This window comes from Mirounga angustirostris, unplaced genomic scaffold, assembly GCF_029215605.1.
Source record: "Mirounga angustirostris isolate CCGP_5_RB_7025 unplaced genomic scaffold, mMirAng1.0.hap1 SCAF_4, whole genome shotgun sequence".
Taxonomy (NCBI): Eukaryota; Metazoa; Chordata; class Mammalia; order Carnivora; family Phocidae; genus Mirounga; species Mirounga angustirostris.
Window position 1 is genome coordinate 80301244 of NW_026991712.1, and position 10166 is coordinate 80311409.

At 35.3% G+C, this 10166-nt stretch overlaps 1 pseudogene; it reads right to left on the reverse strand.

Annotated features, from left to right (window-relative positions):
- Window positions 1–6936: 6936 nt before the first annotated feature.
- LOC123840398 (importin subunit alpha-1-like) lies at window positions 6937–8549 on the reverse strand (annotated as a pseudogene).
- Between the last annotated feature and the right edge of the window lie 1617 nt (window positions 8550–10166).

Consider the following 10166-nt stretch of genomic DNA (forward strand, 5'->3'; position numbering starts at 1 on the left):
TATTTAAGAAAAAGAAGCACTTCCAAACTCATTCTAAGGAGCATTATCCTGATATCAAAGCCAGACAAAGACACTGCAAGCAAACTACAGACCAATGTCCCATGTAAATATGGATGCAAAAATCTTCAAGAAAATACTAGCAAACAGAACTCAACAACACAGTAAAAAATTATACACCATGATTAAGTGGGTTTATTCCTGGAACTCATGAATGGCTCAACATATATAAATCAATAAATATAATATACCACATTGGCAGAATAAAGAAGAAAAACCATATGATTATCTCAAATGATGCAGAAAAGAAATTGGCAACATTCAATACCCTTTTATAATAAAAACACTCAATGAACCAAGACTGGAAAAATATTAACATAACAAATATCGCTTATGGAAAGCTCACAGCTCACATTATACTCAATGGTGAAAGGCTGAAAATTTTCCTTTAAGATCAGGAATAAAACAAGGATGCCTGCTACTAACACTTCTATTTGATAAAGTACTAGAAGCCTAGCCAGAGTAATTACACAAGAAAAAGAAATATAAAACATTCAAATTGTCCAAATTGGAGTGAAAGAAATAAAATTTTCCAACAAATTCTTATAGAATCCTAAAGATTTTACCAAAAAAACCTCATAGAACTAATGAAAGAATTTAGCAAAGATTCAGGACAGATTCAGATTTAAGATGTGTGAGATGTGTGTAAGGATCACTTGTGTTTCTATTTACTAATAATGAACATTCTGAAACAGAATTAAGAAACAGTTAAATCTACAATGGTACCAAAAAGAATAAAACACTTAGGGATCAACCTAATCAAAGAGGCAAAAGACTTGTACAGGCAAAATTGCAAAAGGTTTTTGAAAGAAATTTAAAAAGACACAAAAACATCTTGTGTACAGGAATTAGAAGACTTAGTATCAGTAGGACATAAATACTATACAAAGTGAGCTACAGATTCAATGCAATCCCTATCAAAATCCCAAGGCTGTTTTTGAAGAAAAAGAAAAATTCCTCCTAAAACATATGGAATCTCAAGGGCTTCTAAATAGCCAAAGTGATCTTGAAAAACAAAAAACAAGTTTAGAGGTTTTACATTTTTCTTATTTCAAAATTTATTACAAATCTACAATAATCAAAACAGTTGTAATACTTGCTTAAAAAGAGAAATACCAATAGAATAGGATAGGATCCATAAGCAGAAATAAACCTTCACATATATAGTTAAATAATTTTTGACAAGGATGCAAAACTATTCAATGAGGAGAGAATAGTAGTTTCACCAAATAAACATTGTGTAAACTGTATATTCACATGCAATAGAATGAAGTTGGACCTTCACCCTGCACTATATACAAAATTTAACTCAAAATGAGTCAAACATCTCACCATAAAAGCTAAAACTATAAAAATTTTAGAAGAAAATATAGGTAAAAAACTTCATGAATTTGGATTTTGGAGCAATTTCTTGAATATGACACCAAAAGTAAAGATAACAAAAGAATAAATAGATAAGTTGGACTATACAAAAATTAGAAATATCTGTGTATCAAAGGACAATAAATGGAGTGATAAAGCAGTTAATGGAATTGAAGTAAGAACTTGTGAATCATTATTAATATCTAGAATATAAAAAGAACAATTCAACAACAAAAAGCAAATAACCTGATTAAAAAGTCAGTAAAGAACTTGAATAGCTATTTCTCCAAAAAGCATAAAGTGGTTCATAAGTATATGATAAAGAAGTGGATAATTATCAGGGAAATGCAAATCAAAACCACAATGAGATACTACTTCACATCGTTTAGAATGGCTATCATCAGAAAACAGAAAGTAACAAATTTTGGAGATGATATGGAGAAATTGGTACCCTCATGCACTATTATTGGTGGGAATGTAAAATGGTACAGATGCTATCAAAGACAATGGGACATTCTTCAAAAGATGAAAAATAGAATCACCATATGACCCAGCTATTTGACTTATGGGTATATATCCAAAAGTATTGAAACCTGGGTCTCTAAGACACACTTGCACACACACCCATTTTCACACAGCATTATTCATAATAGCTGAAGGTGGAAGCAACCCAAGTGTCCACTGATGGATGATTAGATAAACAAAATGTGGTATATTCATAAAATGGAATATTTTTCAGCCTAAAAGAGCGTGAAAATTCTGGCACATGTTATGACATAGATGACCTTGAGAACATTATGCTAAGTGAAATAAATCAGTCACAAAAACACAAATACTGTATGGTCCTATATATACGCGGTCTCTGAAATAGTCTGATTTATAGAGATGGGAAGTAAAATGGTGGTTGGGGCTGGAAGAGGGAGGAAAGGGGAGTTTTTTAATGGGTATGGAGTTTAAATCATAAAGATAAAAAGTTTTGGAGATTTCTTGTACAACAACATGAATGCAGTTAACACTACTGAACCATACACTTAAAAATAACTACTATGGTAAATTTTATGTTATGTATATTTTACCACAACTAAAAATTTAAAAAATAGATTGTCCTAATATATAATTTCAAAGGTACAGTTGAGTGACTTGCATTTATAAGATTATTCTCAGAGTACTTATTTAAAGTTAGTCAACTTTCAGAATAAAAAAGTTAATAAAATTCATACATTTTGCTAGATTTAAAAAAATCCTTAGGATAATGACATGTCTAATGTATGGTAAAGCATAACTTTAGATTTAGAATATTACACTGATTTGTTAAAGACTTCTATAACTTCGGGCGCCTGGGTGGCTCAGTTGGTTAAGCGACTGCTTTCGGCTCAGGTCATGATCCTGGAGTCCCTGGATTGAGTCCCGCATCGGGCTCCCTGCTCGGCAGGGAGCCTGCTTCTCCCTCTGACCCTCCCCCCTCTCATGTGCTCTCTCTCTCTCATTCTCTCTGTCTCAAATAAATAAATAAAATCTTTAAAAAAAAAAAGACTTCTATAACTTCACATAAATGAAAAAAGCTTATAGTAAAAAAATAAAAATTTTAAATTTACATATCAGTAAAGTTTTATTATATATATGTTTATATATATTTACATACACACTTTTTGCAATTTGTATGTATAAGTATATATGTATATTATAATTTATAGTATAATGATTTCTTTGAAGAATACATAATTTTACATTCACATGCATAATCCAAGGTTAAATAGATTTAAGGAACTACTTCTGATTACAGTTGATATGTGTTAACAAGGGATTTAACAGAAATCCCATTATTGCAATTGCTCTGCATAATGGTATTTTCTTTGCATTATTTAAATTGACTTGCAGGTTTGATGTATTCTTTCTTCCATTAAGTTTTCTAGTAAAGTGAAATAAGCAAACAAATAATCACTAAAATAGGGCACACTTGAATACATAAAAAAAATGCCAAGCAAAGCAATCACTTTTATTTTTATTTTTTTTGTAAACTATGATAGGCTTATTTATTCATGGACATAGAACCTCTTCATGGCAATTACATCAATATGGAAGATACTTGTTATAATTTATTTTTATAACTTCTTAATACTTAAGCAAAATTATAAGTTATTCTCAGAAAGATCAAATATTAATTCAGATGAAAGTAAAGACATAGTATAATTCTAATTATAGCAGTAAACTTTTTATTGTATTCACATTGAGTTCAAGCCAATTTCTTTCAAACAGATATAATTTAGTTTACCTTTTAGTTTAGTTTACTAAACTGCAATAAATTTATTTTATAGAAATTAAATTTGTAAATGTCAGTTGCTCAATTTTATAATTTTATGTATAAATTGCATTTCCCTGCTTTTGTCTTTTCTAAAATGTTTCCTTTCTTTCTTTCTTTCTTTCTTTTTTTTTTTTTTTTGAGATATAGAGAGTGTGAGTGGGGGCAGATAGGGGAAGAGGGAGAGAGAGACTCTTAAGCAGCCTCTATGCCCAGCTTGGAATCCAAAGCAGGGCTTGATCTTACGACTTGGAGATCATGACTTGAGCTCAAGTCAAGAGTTGGACACTTAACCGACTGAGCCACCCAGGCACCCCTTCTAAAATTTTTCTTGTCTTTTCTAAACTTTCAGTCTAGAAAATCATTTTATTTTTTTAATCATTGAAGTCACACTTAAGAGAAGCCTAATGATGTGGATTAACAGTGATTGTGCTGTCAGTTAAAATATATTGAGTGTTCAGTATGTGCCCTCTTTAATACCCATCACCAGGCTAACCCATCCCTCCACCCCCTTCCCCTCTAAACCCTCAGTTTGTTTCTCAGAGTCCATAGTGTCTCCTGGGTCGTCTCAACCTCCAATTTACCCCACTTCATTTTTCCCTTCCTACTATCTTCTTTTTTTTAAACACATAATGTATTGTTTCAGAAGTACAGGTCTGTGATTCAACAACAAAAAAATAAAATATGTTGAGTGTTTATATATGTCAGGCCTGATTAAAGATATATTATTTTACAAAATAAGAAACTAAGATAAGAGACAATAGTTACTTATAACTTTCTTAAAAGACCCAGCTAGTAATTAACATTGCTGGTTTCAAACCCAGGTCTGTTTGACTTCAAAGTGGAAACATTAGCCAATTTGATATATTTAGATAGGAATTGTGAACGATTGGAAACTGAGACAGGGCCACATGACCAACCCCAGCAAGATGTGGTAAATTTTAGATCAAGGCCTTTTTAAATTTGAAATATACTCAAGATCCTACGCATCTTGAGTTACCTTGGGTTATCTTCCCAACTGCCAAGTTTATCATTTGTCTTCAATGAATCCTGGCTCCTGACTACATTTCCACATCCACAAACTGTCTTTCCTGGAAACAGTACTAATCATAAGAATATGTGATTGCATATAGTAGACCTGAGGTAGCTTATCAGCAAATATACTTGAGGATAGAATAACAAAAGGGGTTGAGGAGAACAAGGAGAAAATAGTAAAGAAGGGGGAAAAAAAGGTAACAAAAATTAAAGAGTGTAATTTTTCTATTTTCTCCAATAAATCAATTAAGTCACTTTGTATAAAACAAACAAATTCTATTTTGGTAAGAAATCTTGCAATCTATTTACATTTTCTTGTGATTTTGGTTAGTTAATAAATAATACTCTCCCTCCCAGCACCAAATTTAGAAATCAGTGGAAAAATAGATACAAGGACCTTAGAGATGCAAAGAAGAGCAACATCTTTATTAGTAGGGCTGACTTTGGAACTTAGGCAAGAATCATGTCCTTGCTGGGCTTCCTCACACTGCATTTAAGCATACTTTCATCCCTAGTTACTGAAATGAACAGAGAATTCTGGGCTTTAGGGACAGATTGCCTATAGCACAGATACCAACAGAGCAGAGATACACCCTGTAGATATACAAAGGAGGGAGGGACAGAAAAGGAGAGAATGGGTTGAGCCAAGCACACTCAGTTTCTTCTCTAAATGGACCAGCCATTAAGATATAGGGATATATCAGGCAAATAAGGAGACAAATCAGTGTTAATATTCAATTGACAACTTCTCATGGATTCTTTAGTGAGGCTCAATAACGGAATTTCCCTTTCAACACATTCTATTTTAACATTAACCTATTAGAATCATATCATCTTAATATATTTAATAAGTTGGAAATACATGATTTGTCATTTTCATAAGACATTTCTCAGCTCTTTTTAATGAACTGAGTCACTTAGAGCCAAGTCAATATTATTGTGGGTTATTTTTCATCAAGGAGCTTGAATATCATAATTCATAATTTTAGTAAATAACTATTTTTTATTGAAGAGAAAATAATCTTCAACCACCTGAAACTAATATAACACTGTATGCTACCTAACTGGAATTAAAATAAAAACTTAAAAAATGGGCACTGGGTGTTATACACAACTAATGAATCATTGAACATTATATCAAAATCTAAAGATGTACTATATGTTGGCTAATTGAATTAAAAAATATAAATAAAGTAAAATAAAATACAAAAAATATGGACTTCGATGGTCAAAATTATATGCTCAAGATTTTAAGTCAACATTGGAACTATTTAAATTTTTTTTCTTTTAATAAACATAATCCATGTCCTCTTCATTAGGTAGAAGCAGTCTGAAAATCAATGATATTATGCAAAGATATTGAATAACTGTAGACAACCCCACCTTTTTGGTAATATGTATATAAAAAGTGCTAACCTATTTTCATGTAACAAGATGTAATGGTCACTCAGCAACTGTATTTTCAGAGTACCTGTGTGAACAGTAACCTATTCTTCCAGGTACTTCATTAACGACATTTTGTACTAACTCCTTTTAGAGACTACAAACCTCTGACTTTAGTTATTCTTGGCTTCCCAGAGCGGAATATGAGTGTGTAGGTCTGCACAAAAAAAAAAAAAAAAAAAAAAAACCATGAACCAGATTTGGTCTGCAGGCCATAGATTGCTTGAAGGGAAGAAATAGCTAGCATTTATAGTCTTTGCATTTTTTTTAAAAGAAAAGAGTGGAATTTAATCTTTATTTACAGGACACTGCAAGAGAGGAGATTCTACATAGAAATAAGAAACCGGGGCGCCTGGGTGGCTCAGCTGTTAAGCGTCTGCCTTCGGCTCAGGTCATGATCCCAGGGTCCTGGGATCGAGCCCCGCATCCAGCTCCCTGCTCCGCGGGAAGCCTGCTTCTCCCTCTCCCACTCCCCCTGCTTGTGTTCCCTCTCTCACTGTGTCTCTCTCTGTCAAATAAATAAATAAAATCTTTAAAAAAAAAAAAAGAAATAAGAAACCCACTGAGAGGAGAAGCTTCATACAGGTTGTACAGTTTGGAACTGGTCAAGTAGAGTTTCGTTGTAAAAAGTGCTACAATAACAAAACACATTTAAAAAGAGTTCTTAGTAAAGAAACAGTAAGACAAACTTCTACCAAACAGAGTACACAACAAACAACTTTCTGCCTCAGCTGTACCATCTAAAAGTTAAAGGTCCTGGGAGTGCCATCCTGAACTTGGAATGTATAGCCTTCAGAGGTAGTTTCTGGCACAACATTCTGATCTTCCTCTTCCTCTACAGAGAAATACTTCTCAATCAACTTTAATGAAGCTTTGTACACAGAACTCATTTTCATGGCTTTGTAGAGCTTCAGTTTTGTCCAAACCTCCACATTCTTCAATCATTATACTGTTTCTCAGTTTCACCTAGTTTCTCAGCAGTCTGAAAGATGTTTGAAATGGCATCCAGAATAACCAGAATAATTGGCATCTTTTGCAGTTAAGAGGTTCATCAATGGTTCTATTATGCCACAATGAACGAGGTATACAATCTGTTCAACTGTCCCACCACTTGTATAGTTGAGCACAGCCCAGACAGCTTCCTTTTGTGTTTTAAAGTCTGACTTAGAGAGAACACCAATGAGGAATGGGACTAATCCATGATTCACAACTTGCTGTATCTGGTCCTGGCAACCAGCTGTGATGTTTGACATTGTCCATGTAGCTTCCTTCTGAATATTAGTTTTGGGGTTCATTAGGAGGCTGGGAAAAACAGCAAGTGCTCCTGCATCTATTACAACCTGAGTCTGTTCATCTGTCCCAGTGAAAATATTTCCTATGGCTCTTAGCGCAGGAGTCACAATGGGCAATTCAGTAGCTCCTAGAAGCTTCACAAGCTGGGGCACAACTCTTATTTTCACAACCATTTCAATCCATTCATTTGGACCATCAGTAAGGTAGGAAATGGCCCAGCAGGTATTTGCCAATACTTCTGGATCATTATGATGCAGGAGATGAACTAAGGTAGGAAGAATCTGTTCAACAGCATCTAATGGGGGTGCAGGATTCTTGTTGCAACAGCATCTAATGGGGTTGCAGGATTCTTGTTGCAACAAAAGTTTGAAAGTGTCCAAGTAAGGTTACATAAGTAACCACATGCTACAAATGACATATCAGGAACTGCAAGGAGAGCCAATATTGGGTCAACTGCACCATATTTGATAACCAAGTCTAGAAAAATTGAACCATCACCTGCAATGTTTCCTTACAGCTTGTTCACTGATGTAGGCATGGGAAAATGCCAACAGAGAAATGAATGCTGGGATAGCATCTCCATCTATCACAGCTTTGGTCTGTTCTGATGTCCCAGAAGCAATGTTAGTGAGAGCCCAAGAAGATTCAAACTGAACGGGACTACAATCAGTTCTGCCCAAGAAGGACACAAATTTTGGAATCAAACCAGCCTGGATTATATTGTCTATGGGGGCCATTTTTCCCTAGAAAGCAGTTTCCTAGCAGCTTGAGTAGCCTGGAGCTGGCTTTCCAAATTCTTGCTATTTATGCCTTTGACAATGTCATCAACAGACCAATTTACAGTGCCCTGGTTGTTGCGGTTTTCCTGTAATGAAGAGGTAACATCATCAGGAAACAAGCTTACGTTTCTCCTTTTCAGCATCTGGTCATCCTTCTTAGCTTTCCTCAGCTCCACATGAACTTCTATTCGATGCCGCCTCATTTCTGTACTGTCTTTCCCCTTGTTCTTGAATCTGTTAAAGCGGGCGTCTTGTGAATTAGCATTTTCATCGGTGGACATGGTTATGAGACAAAGGGAGAAAGCTACACAGCCAGCTCAGGCTTCCACAAGAGGCAGTCCAGAGCATGCAGGCTGCGGGTCAGCTGCCCTCAAAACATCCACCACGGATCACCCCAAAGACGGTTTTTTAGTCTTTGCATTTTAATGGAATCTAATTTACAGATAGCAATTAAGTGAACTTTTTAAAAAGTATAAATGTCTCAAGCCCCCTGCTGATGTGGTATCAAGAAAGCCTTAATAAGGGAACCAGGACTTCCATTCCTGCCGGGTAGTAAAAAGACTCCAGCCTCACAGTTTCAATGGAGATCACATGGGTGGTGTGAACTTTTACTCCAATCTGATGGCATGAGAAATTCTTCCCTGTCCCCACAGGGTGATGTCAGAGAAGGCCTAGTGGAGAGCCAGGTGTAATGAAGTCATACTCCTCCCTCCATGATGCCAGTGGAGGCCACATGACCATAAGTAACCAGAGATGCTCTTAGCAAAGGAGAGCATCAATTAAAACCTATTGGAAACCTTGAATTTCTACCTCTGACCATCATTAAAAAGTTTTACCCATGAGTGTCAACAGAGACCTAGGGGGCAGCCTGGACTTCTACCTCCCCCTGGCAGCAACAAGGCAACACCTACCTTCCCCATCACAGCACTGTCAGACAAAGTCAAATGTAATGGGTTTAAATAAGATCCAGAGTCTCATAACATAGTACCCCAACTGCCCAGGTCCTCATCAAAAACCACTTGTCATACCACAATCCAGCAAAAATCTGTTGGAATAAGAAAAGATAATCAACATGTGTTGACACAAAGATGATACTGATAATGAAATTATTAGACTATGACTTCAAATCACCATCAAAAAATGTTTCAATAAGCAATTATGAACCGAAATGAAAATGAAATCATGGAAATTACTCAATTGATCCAAAGAAGGTAGACATAAAGGAAAATATGAACAAAGAACAAAATAGGTAAAGAGAAAAGATGTGTGATGTGTTTCTCCTTGGTTTCCTTTGCCAGTGTAAGTTCCTTTGGAGTATAAGTTAAACTTCACACTGAACTATATCACTCTAAATTATTTAGCCCTAGTCATTTTCCTGATCTCAAAATCCCCCTTTGCCCCTCATTCTCTCCTCAAGGCACACTGGACTCTTTACCATTCTTCCAACACAGCAGGATCATCCCACCTCAGGGCCTTTGCATTGCTATTTGACCTGCACTGAAAACTTGTCTCCCCAGACATTTGTCTCTCTTCCTCATTGCACCTTCTCAGAAGCATTTTTTTTGTGACCACTCACTCTAAAATGCACCATCCCATGTCTCTGTCTCCTTTCCTTGGTTTACACTTCTTCAAATCACTTGAAGTATCTGATAATATATTTTACTTGTATTTATTTATTTTTAGTGTTCACCTTCCCTCATTAGACTATAAACTTTTTCTACTGCTGAGAAAGTAATGATTTTTAATCTAATTCAATTCTGAAACCAGGAATGGAAGTCCTGGTTCCCTTATTAAGGCTTTCTTGATACCACATCAGCAGGGGGCTTGAGACATTTATACTTTTTAAAAAGTTCACTTGGGGCGCCTGGGTGGCTCAGTCGTTAAGTGTCTGCCTTTGG